The sequence below is a fragment of the Triticum aestivum genome, chromosome 7B, assembly GCF_018294505.1.
Source record: "Triticum aestivum cultivar Chinese Spring chromosome 7B, IWGSC CS RefSeq v2.1, whole genome shotgun sequence".
NCBI lineage: Eukaryota > Viridiplantae > Streptophyta > Magnoliopsida > Poales > Poaceae > Triticum > Triticum aestivum.
In genome coordinates, this window is record NC_057813.1 from 391,865,660 (window position 1) to 391,880,530 (window position 14,871).

The 14,871-nt window shown below is 47.4% G+C and overlaps 1 pseudogene; it reads right to left on the reverse strand.

Annotated features, from left to right (window-relative positions):
• Nucleotides 1–10,567: 10,567 nt before the first annotated feature.
• Nucleotides 10,568–14,423, reverse strand: LOC123161945 (kelch repeat-containing protein At3g27220-like; annotated as a pseudogene).
• Nucleotides 14,424–14,871: the final 448 nt, after the last annotated feature.

Here is a 14,871-nt window from a genome sequence, read left to right on the forward strand (position 1 = left end):
GCTTTCTTAATGGTGACACTTACCATTATTGTCCGTTTTCCTTTTAGAATCCATCTGTACTCAACAGCCTTACGACCATCGAGTAGTTCTTCCAAAGTCTACACTTTGTTTTTATACATGGATCCTCTCTCGGATTTTATGGCCTCGAGCCATTCGTCGGAATCCGGGCCCACCATCGCTTCTCCATGGCTCGTAGGTTCATTGTTGTCTAGCAACATGACTTCCAAGACAGGATTACCATACCACTTTGAAGTAGTACGCATCCTTGTCGACCTACGAGGTTTGGTAGTGACTTGATCCGAAGTTTCATGATCAGTATCATAAGCTTCTACTTCAATTGGTGTAGGCGCCATAGGAACAACTTCTTGTGCCCTGCTACACACTAATTGAAGTGATGGTTCAATAACCTTATCAAGTCTCCACCATCCTCCCACTCAATTCTTTCGAGAGAAAATTTTCCTCGAGAAAGGACCCGTTTCTAGAAACAATCACTTTTGCTTTCGGAACTGAGACAGGAGGTATACCCAACTGTTTTTGGGTGTCCTATGAAGATGCATTTATCCACTTTGGGTTCGAGCTTATCAACCTGAAACTTTTTCCATATAAGTGTCGCAGCCCCAAACTTTTAAGGAACGACAGCTTAGGTTTCTCCAAACCATAGTTCATACGGTGTCGTCTCAACGGAATTGCGTGCTGCCCTATTTAAAGTGAATGCGGTTGTCTCTAATGCCTAACCCATAAATGATAGTGGTAATTCGATAAGAGACATCATGGTATGCCCCATATCCAATAGGGTGCATCTATGATGTTCGGACACACCATCACACTATGGTGTTCCAGGCGGTATTAATTGTGAAACAATTTCCACAATGTCTTAATTGCATACCAAACTCATAACTCAGATACTCATCTCTATGATCATATCATAGACATTTTATCCTCTTGTCACGACGATCTTCAACTTCACTCTGAAATTACTTGAACCTTTCAACAATTCAGATTTGTGTTTCATCAAGTAAACATACTCAGAATCTACTCAAATCATCTGTGAAGTAAGAACATAACGATATCCACTGCATGCCTCAACACTCATTAGACTGCACACATCAAAATGTATTACTTCCAACAAGTTGCTTTCTTGTTCCATCTTACTGAAACCGAGGCTTTTCAGTCATCTTGCCCATGTGGTATGATTTGCATGTCTCAAGTGATTCAAAATCAAGTGAGTCCAAACGATCCATCTGCATGGAGTTTCTTCATGCGTATACACCAATAGACATGGTTCGCATGTCTCAATCTTTTCAAAAACGAGTGAGTCCAAAGATCCATCAACATGGAGCTTCTTCATGCGTTTTATACCAATATGACTTACATGGCAGTGCCACAAGTAGGTGGTACTATCATTACTATCTTATATCTTTTGGCATGAACATGTGTATCACTACGATCGAGATTCAATAAACCATTCATTTTAGGTGCAAGACCATTGAAGGTATTATTCAAATAAACAGAGTAACCATTATTCTCCTTAAATGAATAACCGTATTGCGATAGACATAATCCAATCATGTCTATGCTCAACGCAAACACCAAATAACAATTATTTAGGTTTAACACCGATCCCGATGGTAGAGGGAGCGTGCGATGTTTGATCACATCAACCTTGGAAATACTTCCAACACATATCGTCACCTCGCCTTTAGCTAGTCTCCGTTTATTCTGTAGCCTTTTATTTCGAGTTACTAACACTTAGCAACCGAACCGGTATCTATTACCATGGTGCTACTAGGAGTACTAGTAGAGTACACATTAATATAATGTATATCCAATATACTTCTGTCGACCTTGCCTGCCTTCTTATCTACCAAGTATCTAGGGTAATTCTGCTCCAGTGACCGTTCCCCTTATTACAGAAGCACTTAGTCTCGGGTTTGGGTTCAACCTTGGGTTTCTTCACTAGAGCAGCAGCTGATTTGCCGTTTCATGAAGTATCCCTTCTTGCCCTTGCCCTTCTTGAAACTAGTGGTTTCACTAACCATCAACAATTGATGCTCCTTCTTGATTTCTACTTTCGCGGTGTCAAACATCGCGAATATTTCAAGGATCATCATATCTATCCCTGATATGTTATAGTTCATCACGAAGCTCTAGCAGCTTGGTGGCAATGACTTTGGAGAAACATCACTATCTCATCTGGAAGATCAACTCCCACTCGATTCAAGTGATTGTTGTACTCAGACAATCTGAGCACAAGCTCAACGATTGAGCTTTTCTCCCTTAGTTTGCAGGCTAAGAAACTCGTCGGAGGTCTTATACCTCTTGACGTGGGCACGAGCCTGAAATCCCAATTTCAGCCCTCGAAACATCTCATATGTTCCGCGACGTTTCGAAATCGTCTTCGGTGCCTCAATTCTAAACCGTTTAACATTACTGAACTATCACGTAGTTATCAAAACGTGTATGTCAAATGTTCGCAACATCCACAGACGACGTTCGAGGTTCAGCACACCGAGCGGTGCATTAAGGACATAAGCCTTCTACGCAGCAATGAGGACAATCCTCAGTTTTCGGACCCAGTCCGCATAATTGCTACTATCAACTTTCAACTAAATTTTCTCTAGGAACATATCTAAAATAGTAGAACTAAAGCGCGAGCTACGACATAATTTGCAAAAACCTTTTGACTATGTTCAGGATAATTAAGTTCATCTCATGAACTCCCACTCAGATAGACATCCCTCTAGTCATCTAAGTGATTACATGATCCGAGTCAACTAGGCCGTGTCCGATCATCACGTGAGATGGACTAGTCATCATCGGTGAACATCTTCATGTTGATCGTATCTACCATACGACTCATGCTCGACCTTTCGGTCTCTTGTGTTCCGAGGCCATGTCTGTACATGCTAGGCTCGTCAAGTCAACCTAAGTGTTTCGCGTGTGTAAATCTGGCTTACACCCGTTGTATGTGAACGTTAGAATCTATCACACCCGATCATCACGTGGTGCTTCGAAACAACGAACTTTCGCAATGGTGCACAGTTAGGGGGAACACTTTCTTGAAATTTTAATGAGGGATCATCTTATTTACTACCGTCGTTCTAAGCAAATAAGATGCATAAACATGATAAACATCACATGCAATCAAAAAGTGACATGATATGGCCAATATCATTTTGCTCCTTTTGATCTCCATCTTCGGGGCTCCATGATCATCATCGTCACCGGCATGACACCATGATCTCCATCATCATGATCTCCATCATCGTGTCTCCATGAAGTTGTCTCGCCAACTATTACTTCTACTACTATGGCTAACGGTTTAGCAATAAAGTAAAGTAATTACATGGCGTTGTTCAATGACACGCAGGTCATACAATAAATTAAGACAACTCCTATGGCTCCTGCCGGTTGTCATACTCATCGACATGCAAGTCGTGATTCCTATTACAAGAACATGATCAATCTCATACATCACATATCATTCATCACATTCTTTTGGCCATATCACATCACATAGCATACCCTGCAAAAACAAGTTAGACGTCCTCTAATTGTTGTTTGCATGTTTTACGTGGCTGCTATGGGTTTCTAGCAAGAACGTTTCTTACCTACGCAAAACCACAACGTGATATGCCAATTGCTATTTACCCTTCATAAGGACCCTTTTCATCGAATCCGATCCGACTAAAGTGGGAGAGACTGGCACCCGCTAGCCACCTTATGCAACAAGTGCATGTCAGTAGGTGGAACCTGTCTCACGTAAGTGTACGTGTAAGGTCGGTCCGGGCCGCTTCATCCCACAATACCGTCGAAACAAGATTGGACTAGTAACGGTAAGCATATTGAACAAAATCAACGCCCACAACAACTTGTGTTCTACTCGTGCATAGAAACTACGCATAGACCTAGCTCATGATGCCACTGTTGGGGATCGTAGCAGAAATTTAAAATTTTCTACGCATCACCAAGATCAATCTATGGAGTAATCTAGCAACGAGGGAAAGGGGAGTGCATCTACATACCCTTGTAGATTGCTAAGCGGAAGCGTTACAAGAACGTGGATGAAGGAGTCGTACTTGTAGCGATTCAGATCGCAGTTGATTCCGATCTAAGCGCCGAACAACGACGCCTCCGCGTTCAACACACGTGCAGCCCGATGACGTCTCCCGTGCCTTGAACCAGCAAGGGGAGATGGAGAGGTTGGGGAAGACTCCGTCCAGCAGTAGCACGATGGTGTGGTGGTGGTGGAGGAGCGTGGCACTCCAGCAGGGCTTCGCCAAGCACCGCAAGAGACGAGGAGGGAGAGGGGTAGGGCTGCGCCAAGAGGGAGGTGTTCTCATGTCTATGGCAGCCCCAAACCCCCACTATATATAGGGTAAAGGGAGGGGCTGTGCCCCCATCTAGGTTTCCACCCCTAGGGGTGGCGGCCAGCCCTAGATCCCATCTAGGGGGGTGGCCAAGGGGGAGAGAGGGGGGGCACCACTAGGTGGGCCTTAGGCCCATCTGAGCCTAGGGTTTCCCCTTTTTTCTTCTCTCTTCGCCTTGGGCCCTGGTGGGGGGCCGCACCAGCCCACCTGGGGCTGGTCCCCTCCCACACTTGGCCTACGCAGCCCTCTGGGGCTGGTGGCCCCACCAGGTGGACCCCCGGGACCCTCCCGGCGGTCCCGGTACGTTACTGATAGCACCCGAAATTTTTCCGGTGACCAAAACAGGACTTCCCATATATAAATCTTTACCTCCGGACCATCCCGGAACTCCTCATGACGTCCGGGATCTCATCCAGGACTCCGAACAACATTCGGTAACCACGTATATCTATTCCCTATAACCCTAGCGTCATCGAACCTTAAGTGTGTAGACCCTACGGGTTCGGGAACCATGCAGACATGACCGAGACAACTCTCCGGTCAATAACCAACAACGGGATCTGGATACCCATGTTGCCCCCCACATGTTCCACGATGATCTCATCGGATGAACCACGATGTCAAGGATTCAATCAATCCCGTATACAATTCCCTTTGTCTACTGGTATGATACTTGCCCGAGATTCGATCGTCGGTATCCCGATACCTTGTTCAATCTCGTTACCGGCAAGTCTCTTTACTCGTTCCGTAACACATCATCCCGCGATCAACTCCTTGATCACATTGTGCACATTATGATGATGTCCTACCGAGTGGGCCCAGAGATACCTCTCCGTCACACGGAGTGACAAATCCCAGTCTCGATTCGTGCCAACCCAACAGACACTTTCGGAGATACCCGTAGTGCACCTTTATAGCCACCCAGTTACGTTGTGACGTTTGGTACACCCAAAGCATTCCTACGGTATCCGGGAGTTGCACAATCTCATGGTCTAAGGAAAAGATACTTGACATTTAGAAAAGCTTTAGCATACGAACTACACGATCTTGTGCTAGGCTTAGGATTGGGTCTTGTCCATCACATCATTCTCCTAATGATGTGATCCCGTTATCAACGACATCCAATGTCCATGGTCAGGAAACCGTAACCATCTATTGATCAACGAGCTAGTCAACTAGAGGCTTACTAGGGACATGGTGTTGTCTATGTATCCACACATGTATCTGAGTTTCCTATCCATACAATTCTAGCATAGATAATAAACAATCATCATAAACAAGGAAATATAATAATAACTATTTTATTATTGCCTCTAGGGCATATTTCCAACACGTACTGCTACATATACTGGACCAGTTACTAGAGCTCACACACGCCAATTGAATTATCAGGTACTTTCGTTTCTTGGTAATGATTCTAATATTCATGAGAATATGATGCTGCCTAAATTGGATACATTTGTTTTGCTTACAAATGAAGGGCCTAGCTTGGAGAAGGATGAACATTGGAGCAAGAACAAGCATGGAGATGATGGCATGCGCAAGGGAAACAAGAACGGAGTTACAAGTGATGATTTCAGGACTTTGAAGCCACCATAATGGGTGCATGAAGCCTTGGACGAAATATACAAGATGCCACTTCATAAATTTCGTCCCGAGGCTATTCTAGGTGCTGCATCACCTTATTATTGGGCCAGGCCCATGTAATTTCAAAATACATAAGTATAGGCTATTTTTAGAGTCCGTATGTGTGGGGAAACAAGAGATAGGGTTGATTTCGGACCCCTCCACCAAGGGCCACGAAATTCCCCTCCTCTTCCTCCATATATACAGCCCTTAGGGCACCGTTTAGACTTTGGGTTTTGTTTAGATTAAAGTTCGCCATAGTTGCAACTTCGCGTACTTCGTTTGTGTTCAACGACCAGACAAAGGCGTCACAGAACCCCACCTTGATGAATAAAGCTTTTCTCTTATATTCACAATATCCATATTGCAATCTTAGTTTATTGCTTGTTCTTCGTTTGCCTGCAGGAAACAGACCTTTGTGGTCAGGTTGATCATGCTCCGGCGTGGTCAATAACCTCTCAGAGTTGGTTTAGCGATTGCTAAGGCGCAACGTCCTCGCACGTTCGTAGTCGGATCGTCAAAGTCGACTTCCTCCGAAACAATAGCCACCATCTCATTGAAAGATGGGACACCTTTGCCTCTATCAGCGGCGGTCTGACGGCAGCGGCGGCGGCTAGGTTAGGAGCGCGGCGGAGATGCTCGAAGTAGGCAAAGAACCTTGACAGCGTGACAAAGACCGGTGCGGACGGTGGCGCTCACGCGCCAAGGGAGACGACGCGACGCATACCACAGGAAGTCAACGCGTGGGGACGATGAAGTGGACCGCGGGCCGCGGCACTACGACCCGAAGGGGCGACGCGACGGCGGCGGGCAGGTCGGGGCGACGGCAGGAAGACCTCGGGGCGGCGGCGAGGACAGTGAGCCGCGGCGCTACGGCCCGAAGGGGCGGTGCGGCGGCGGAGCGCAGGTCGGTGCAACCGCGGGGACGGCCTCGGGGCGGCGGCTGGGACCGCGTATCGCAGCACTACGGCCCGTAGGGCGACGCAACGGCGATGCGCGAGTCGATGCAGCCACGAGGAGAACCACGGGGCGGTGGCGCTGCGGCCCGACAGGGCGATGCAATGGCAGCCTGTTGCTCGGTCGATGGAGGGGCACGCTGAACTCGGGGACGATCTTCACGGGTCCTGCGAAGCCGCGCGTAACCGACAGATCAGGTTGGTCGCGCGGCGTAGATCAGGTGGATCGCGCGGCGTAGATCAGGTGGATCGCGGCGGAGAGTGGGTGATCAAGTCGATCGCGCACGAGGTCGGGGACGCCGCTCGGTGGAGGCGGGATGGCGGAGGAGTCCGAGATGAGGCCGCCACCGACGGACGGCATGGGACGTCGTGCAGACGAGCATGTCAGCACCGGCGCCCGGGCTGCGAGGCTCGAGCGACCAACAGAGCAGCGGCACCCGAGTTGAGGCAGACGACGAGTCTGACGCAGCGGTCCTGACGCAGCCGTCCCGACGCAGCCGAGGACGAGGCCGTCGAGGTAGACCGCCGGGCCGCCATGCTGACGCGGCGGAGGCGGGTGGCGTGGATTGATTGGCAGGTCGACGCGCGAGCGGCGGCTATGATTGACTGCCGCATGGCGCGAGGCCGCCGGGTGTAGGCGACGCAGGTGTCCTGGTCGGAGCAGGGCGACGGGCGGGCCGGCGCGCGGACGACGGCCTTGAGGGCTGCCTGTCGCGCGAGGCCGTTGGGTCGGTGAAGTAGCCGGCTGGTCGCGCGGTGTCGAAGTAGAGGCGCGGGGTGTCGATGGCGGCGGCGGCGAATGACGCAAACCCATCAAGCATAGATAGAAAAACCAAAAAGAAAAATGCCGATCAAAACGACCGGCGAGAGAGCGAAAAAACCCGGAGCAAGGGCTCGGGAAAAATACTCTCTAGGGCAGCGGACCAACACGGCCGGCGGACGAACCCTAGGTACGGGCGGCGCGGCCCCCGGCGACGGTCATGGAAGCCGACCGCCCCGGGGGCGGCGCGGGGGTGCGGAAGCGGCGACGGCTAGGGTTTACGATCGAGATAAGGTTGATACCATGTTAGAAGGGAGAGAGAGATTTGATGGAATAGCTGATATATTGCTTGAGCCTCGTGGGCATATATATATAGGAGTACAAAGATCAACTTGAAGTACAAGATAAGGCAGGACTAAATTCTAGTCTATCATATACTTTCTAATAATCCTTATACTCAACATAAACGATCTTATGTTTCTTTATTATTTGAATTTTATTCGAAAGAAGATTCTAACCATGTAATTTTTGTGACATATAAATCATAAATTTTTGTTGCATTCTCATTTTCCTTCCCTAACCCATGAGGCCATTACGGCTAGGGCAAACTCTTCTCCTCCAAACTTCATTGGTCAACTTGTGGATTCGCCTTCCCTCTATTTGTCGCTCCGGCGGTTGGTGACGGGGAGGGGAATCCCGGTGCCTCCGCTTCGATTAGTAGTTTAGGTTAGGGCTTTTTTAGTCATCGCTGGTGCGGCGCTCGGAAGGATGGCGACACTTCTTCTTTAAGTTTGTCAATCGAGCTCCGATCCTCCTCGAGTTCATCCTTTTGGATGTTGTCAACCGCAGCTCCGACGTACATTCATGCCGTCTCCTTGGGACGGGAGGTTAGGGTTTTTCGTCATGCGACGAGATTTGGTTCATGTGCTTCAAATGAAAGAGTTCAACGGCGACGAGTGCAACTCTAGGGCGTTGGTCCTTAGGGGCACATGCACGTTGTCATAGACAAGGTCAAGCCAGCTCCAATAGGAGAGCGGCGATAGTAGCGCGTCGACAACTCGTTCTCGCGGTAGTAGTGGTCATTCGATGGTCTTAGAATCTCGATGCAATTTTTATTATGTTTAAGATACTTTGTATCTCCGATAAACTTTTATAATAGATATGTCATATGATACTTCAAAAAAAGTTCGTACAAAAGACTTGTGCTTATCGTATATGACCTCAACAATCTCTTTGAGCTAGTACTTGACATGCGAGTGACTTGTAGAGCCGTAGAGGCTTCTTCCAACAAAATATGGCTGCGTGTTAGCATGTGCCACGTCACAAACAACTACCGTTGTCTGATCCTTCAGTGATCACTCCCAACTTTGTGCCGAGATACAGAGACACTAGTAGCGTCTGGCTCTAGACAGTTCATCAGGCCTGCCTAGACGTGTCTTAAAATAAACATTTCTTCCTTTGTCAACATTATCCAAACAACCAGTTAATTATTTTCTCAATGGTTGCGTTTGGGTCATGTGCTCCCATGACGAGTGTATCGGGTGACGGGGTCGCTGAGTCAAAGCAGAGCCCATTTTGACAAAACAGAAATATATGAACTGAAAAGAATACCCACTGGGGATCAACCATGTTTGATTGGTTCCGCCACCTGAAGAAACTGCCAAGGAAAAGTGTTCAGAAAAGGAGCAGCCAGCAATGAACCACAGCACGTCAGCATTTAGCCCTGATCACGTATGATTTCGATGTAGACCTGTGCTGCCAGTAAAATCCCCTAATTTAATGAACAAAGTAATTGGCCTGTGCTGCGGGTAACAGTTGCCCCTCGTGTCCGTCTTGAAGATCAACTTGGTCTCAAATGGGAATTTCGACCATTCAAATGGAACCACGATCATACTTGTACCTGTACTTGCAAAATGAAGTCGACATATCTCTGTGGTTTGGTGGCCATGCAAGTTGCCCAGAGACGACAACGACGGCTCGTCGTCGGCCAGACGCGCGCCACCGCCAGACCGGCCGGGCGTCTAGGGCACAAAGGAGGCCAGATTTTACTAATGAAGGCGATAAGCCCAGTCGGTCTCACCATGTGATGAGTCATTGTTAAGCGCTTGCCAGTGCCCTGCGAATGCTGTCAAAGTTTAGGCCAGAATGCCTCGGTCACTGTCATCCAGCCAGAGCGTCATCCGCCAGCTGCACTAGGAAAAGTAGAATTAACAAAAAATTAGTAAATGTTATTATTGGTCCAATAATTGTTCTAGTGGGCAAACTGGTTCTTGAAGAAAAGGTGCAGCAATGGTTGGCGCTGGAATTGTGTTGTCAAGGCTACTGCCGCCCTAAACAAATAATTAAATATGCAAAAAAATTGTCATGGTTACCTTTTTCAAATCATTATCTTTACAGAAAGATTGAAATCAACGATCATTGCTTATGTGTGCTTGAAGAATTAAATTCCAAAAGAGAGATATATGACATGGTCAGAAAATGGGAAGAGTCTTCATAATTTGTAGTAAAAGGCAGTAAGACAAAAAAAGGATCTTTGCCATATCAATTGTAATAATTGTCTCGAGGCAAACATGCGAGGAAAATATCAGCAAAAGATGATTCATTTTCAATAGCAAATTGTAAAAGGCAGTTAGCTATCTCAATTGTTAAAGGCAAGTACACAACCACAGCCCACAGCCATGTATGAACAACAGTAATGGATGTGTCTTGAGCAATGAAAAAAAATAGCATGCTATGACAAAATAGCGCAGCCCTTAAAATCCGCTATAGCGAAGCCATATCATGCTATAGAGGATGATTGTACACTAATTTCATTTAGCAGGACATTGCTCAGAAGTCAGAACGCTATAGCGTGCTATTCAAATCGGTGGCCTTGAGGTATTTAGGTCAAAGTGCATCATAACGTTTACAGATTAGCCAAAAAACAAAGGGGAGAAGCAAATTCAACACCATTCTGTTTGTACAGCTAGGAAGAAATTTGGTCATATAATAGCTTTCATCCATTCAATATTAAATATTTCCAGCGAAAAACATATCCTCCACAAAAGTTGCTAGTTGATAACCTCTATCGAACGGCAAGATTGTTGCCAAAGGCTGCTTTCGGTTGTTTGAATGAAACACATCTCCAAAATCCAGCTTCCAATTCCAAACGTGAGAACTACAACAAGTAAACAACATTAAGAACTGAACAGCAGAAAGTTTGCAAGGACTGCTGGAACGCCATAGCAATTAGAAAATGGAGACAGGTACACATATATGATCTACAAGGAACTTCTGCATAGGGCAGCACTGCTTACAAGGCTAAAATCCTCTGCCAAATTTGAAGCCAGTTTCCTAGAAATTTAGATTTGTAGTCATACTCAAGATAGGATTACAGTATTCGCAATGGTGAAGCAGAATACAAGTTAGGCAAAGGAAATACACGAGAAAAGTAGCTGGTAGGAACTCTAGCTGCTCGAAAACGTCAGCACATACCGGTTAAGAATATACAGAAACCTCTGTTCAAACATTGGACATTAGACGTGCAGTTTCGTTCTCCACACAGAACCAACAACTTTCTTAGGAGTTGGATTATCAGGTCCCCTATCCCTCTGCCCAGAAGTGAAATAGAGCCACCCATCCCAGTAACCAGCTAGGGCTGTCTTGATCCGGAAAGGCATACGACCAATGACTGACCATTTCTGCAAAAATGGCACAGCAAATGTTAAGCCACTTAGTAATGTCCTAATATTCAGAGGAAAATAATCATAACATAGCTAATATGAACAAGCAAAATAATTTACATATAAGATAGTAGAACACACCAATGTTTCCAAATCAAACCGGAAGACTTCACCAACAAGAATCATCTTTTTGGTGATAGGGTGCTTCTCGGTAGTTCCACCAACAATTACTATGGAGTTATTAACAACGACCCATGCAAATTCTATGTGGGAATCTGGCTTTGGCATTGGAGACAGCTGCTTCCATTTAGCTTCATTGTCTAGCATATACACATCACCATAAACAACCTGCAAAACAATATCTAACATAATCATGCTTCTGGTAAAAACTTTACCGACAGACCGTGAATCAAGACTTTATCAGTTATAGGTTAAAGCCTGAATGCAAGAAAGCACATTTACTAGGTGCAGCAACTTTTTTGTTAGAGAAAACGTATGAGTATTTAACTTTCCTGTGTATGCTTTATATTATACGTTACTAAGCATGGACAAATGCATATCTTGGTTGCAAAATAGAGAAATGTCGTGTACAGGAAGCACTCTTATATTTCAAGGTTTGATGTTTATTGCATGCACATACATACCTCATGCCTCCTTGCGCATTTAAAAATAGGTGACCCTGGTTTAGGCATGAAGTCTCCCTCTTGACCACCAATTACAAAGAGTTTGTCATTAGCAACAACACATGCCCTGCCAAAAGATGGATGTAAGAAATTATCGACATATTTGTTCATCTGAAAATAATTCTAAGAAGTATCCCCTATCCACGGAGAGGGTGCCAATAGTACTACAAATCAATGGATATTTAGTCTTCAAGCACAGGACACCTATTTTTATTCTTAGAAATCTTAGAAAGAGGTGAATATCTCAATGGGCAATTGCATATAAATAACGCATCACAATAGCCACACAAATTCACCTATGAGGTCCACCACGTGGTATCGGTATTTCAGCTCGCCACTCATTCTCCAATGCTTTGCCATCCTTCACAGCAAGGCTCTAGTGCTCTAATCCAGGTTCATGGCGGTGTTCTTTGCCACCACCCATCACATGAAGCCGCCCACGCCAAAGTTGAGTAGCTGGCGCATACCTACAGCATGTTATAGAGTAAGCTTTGGATCTTGATAGTTATAGCAGCATATAGTATAAGCATGGACCATTTCATAGCTCCAGCATTATAGCTGCAGTCAAAACAGGGCCAATGGAGCATATTGAATGAGGTTCTAGGAGTATGTCTGAACAAACTGTTAACAATATCAAGCTAAGAATACAGTAGTACAATTTGACTCACGGGATATGAGCCAATATCAGTTGTGACATTAGCATGGCACTAAATTACAAACGAACATGATTGCCACTATTGGATTATGCAACTGTCTTGCCTCTTGTGTGTGATAAACAGTAAACTGGATAAGCAATGCTTGAACAGAATAAAGTCAGAAGGAACATATAGATATTGATAGCAGCCAAAACGAATATTACAGCAACGCATATGCACCGATTTTGAGTCTACTGAACAGGTAATTATAGGCTGAAATGCATACCTAGGAACAGGTAAATGAGGCAATTCGTCCCACTTCCTTAACTTTGTGTCTAGAACAAAATTACGGCTCACAGCTGGCCGACACTGTGGACCAAATTGTCCAGACACTGCATAGATGTATCTCCCATCTGAGGCCATCCCTAAATGTGAATTTGACATCTTCTTGGGCATAACAAACCTTCCAGTCCATGTGTTAGAAGTGAAATTGTACACATCCACATGAGAATGGACCTGAAATGGCGTGAAGCAAAGCAAAATATCACAAAATGGGGTTCGTGCAGCCTGTGGCCGTGGTAACCATTTGCCAAACAAAAAATAATCAGACTTGCTTTACTTCTGCTGAAGCATCAGTTGTAAACTTGTGATTCAAATCCAAACATACAGTTAGTCAGCTACTATTTTAACCTTTACACTACTGGTAGTAGCAGTTTTCAGCAAAAGTCTAAAGTAGATCAAATTAATTTACAGCTAATACTTGCAATGGTAAGTTGTTAACAGTCCTTCGTAATATCCTGCGTTAGAATTCTACTCCAGAGTAGTGCGGTCGCAGGATATGAGATTGCTCAGCTATATGATTTGCTTGCTTCATCCATAACAGGGCAGTGCTGAGAATTTACCAGCGGCGGCTAGGAGTACGAATAATCATCTCATCTCAGTTCTCAAGTGTGAAATCCTACTCGCTATATATAAGAAAAAAGGTTAAGGAACAACGAGGCAACAACTCTGCAGTCTGCACGAAGTGAGTGAGTTGAGTTACTCACATGGTCGAGGCTCCCGTACCCTGCGACGACGTAGAGGAGGTCCCCGATCTGCACGGACGCCCCGTCAAGCCGGGGCACGGGCGCCGGCGGCATCTCCTCCCAGTCCCAGTGCGGCGCCGGCAGGTCTGAGAACGTCGCGTTGAGGTGCCTCACCGTCGGTGATCCATTGCGAAGCTTCGTATCGTCATTATTATTACCCTCCTTTACCTGCACACGAGAGAGAACGGTGGCGCGCGTCCATGTCAAGGCAACGTCGATGAGAACGCAAGTAGCGTTGGGCAAGGAGGGTGGTCAGCTACCGTCTTGGAAGAGGAGGAGACGGGCGGGCTGATGGCGGAGGAATAGGAGAGGAAGTCGACAACGAATGCGAGAGCGAGGAGGAGCGCGAGGGCGAGCGGCACGGCGAGGCGCGGGGGGAGGGGCGGCTTGGAGCTTGTGGTTGGCGGCGCCGGCGCAGCCATGGTGGAAAGGAATCGGCGTGTAGGAGGGGAGAGCCGGCGTCATTGGCGAAATAAAGGCGGTCGGAGCGAGAGACGCTGCCCGGTGTGGGAGGAGGGGGAAATCGTGGGCGGCCGCCGGAGCGTGGGCGGGTGAGCCCCACGGTTTCGGCAACTCTAACACATCTCCTCGGGCCCCGTCGTCTCCTCGGGTCGCCCCGGTTGCCGTCCCATCGGCCCCCCTCGCGCGCCCCCCCCCCCCCCCCCCCCCCGCCGCGCCGTCACACCCTGCCCAGCTCTTCCTCGGCTGTGCTGGGCCGGGTCTGTTGTCCTCTCCTTCGCCATCTCCTGGGGTGGGGGCGGCTCGGATCATCACGCCTTTGGCGGCCCAGCCCCCCCTTCCCGCTCCGCCGCCTACTCCCGTCGCAGTCGGTCGTCCTCCTCCCCGGTGGTGGCATCCCGCCGGAGTGCTCGGCTGGATGCTGCTCACCCTGAGGGCAGCCCGGCGTTGCCCATCCCCGAGCGGGCGGAGCTTCGCGCGGCCGCCCGTAACTTGGAGCCAGGTGCGCCCTCCATTTTCCCCCTCTGCTTCGTCTTGTTTTTTCTCTGCGCTTGAGTCTGTGTCGCTGGGCCACCTCGTCAAAGTGGCCTCCGACTCCGCGATCATTTTTCGAGGGGAAGTTGGTCCCCCTCTTG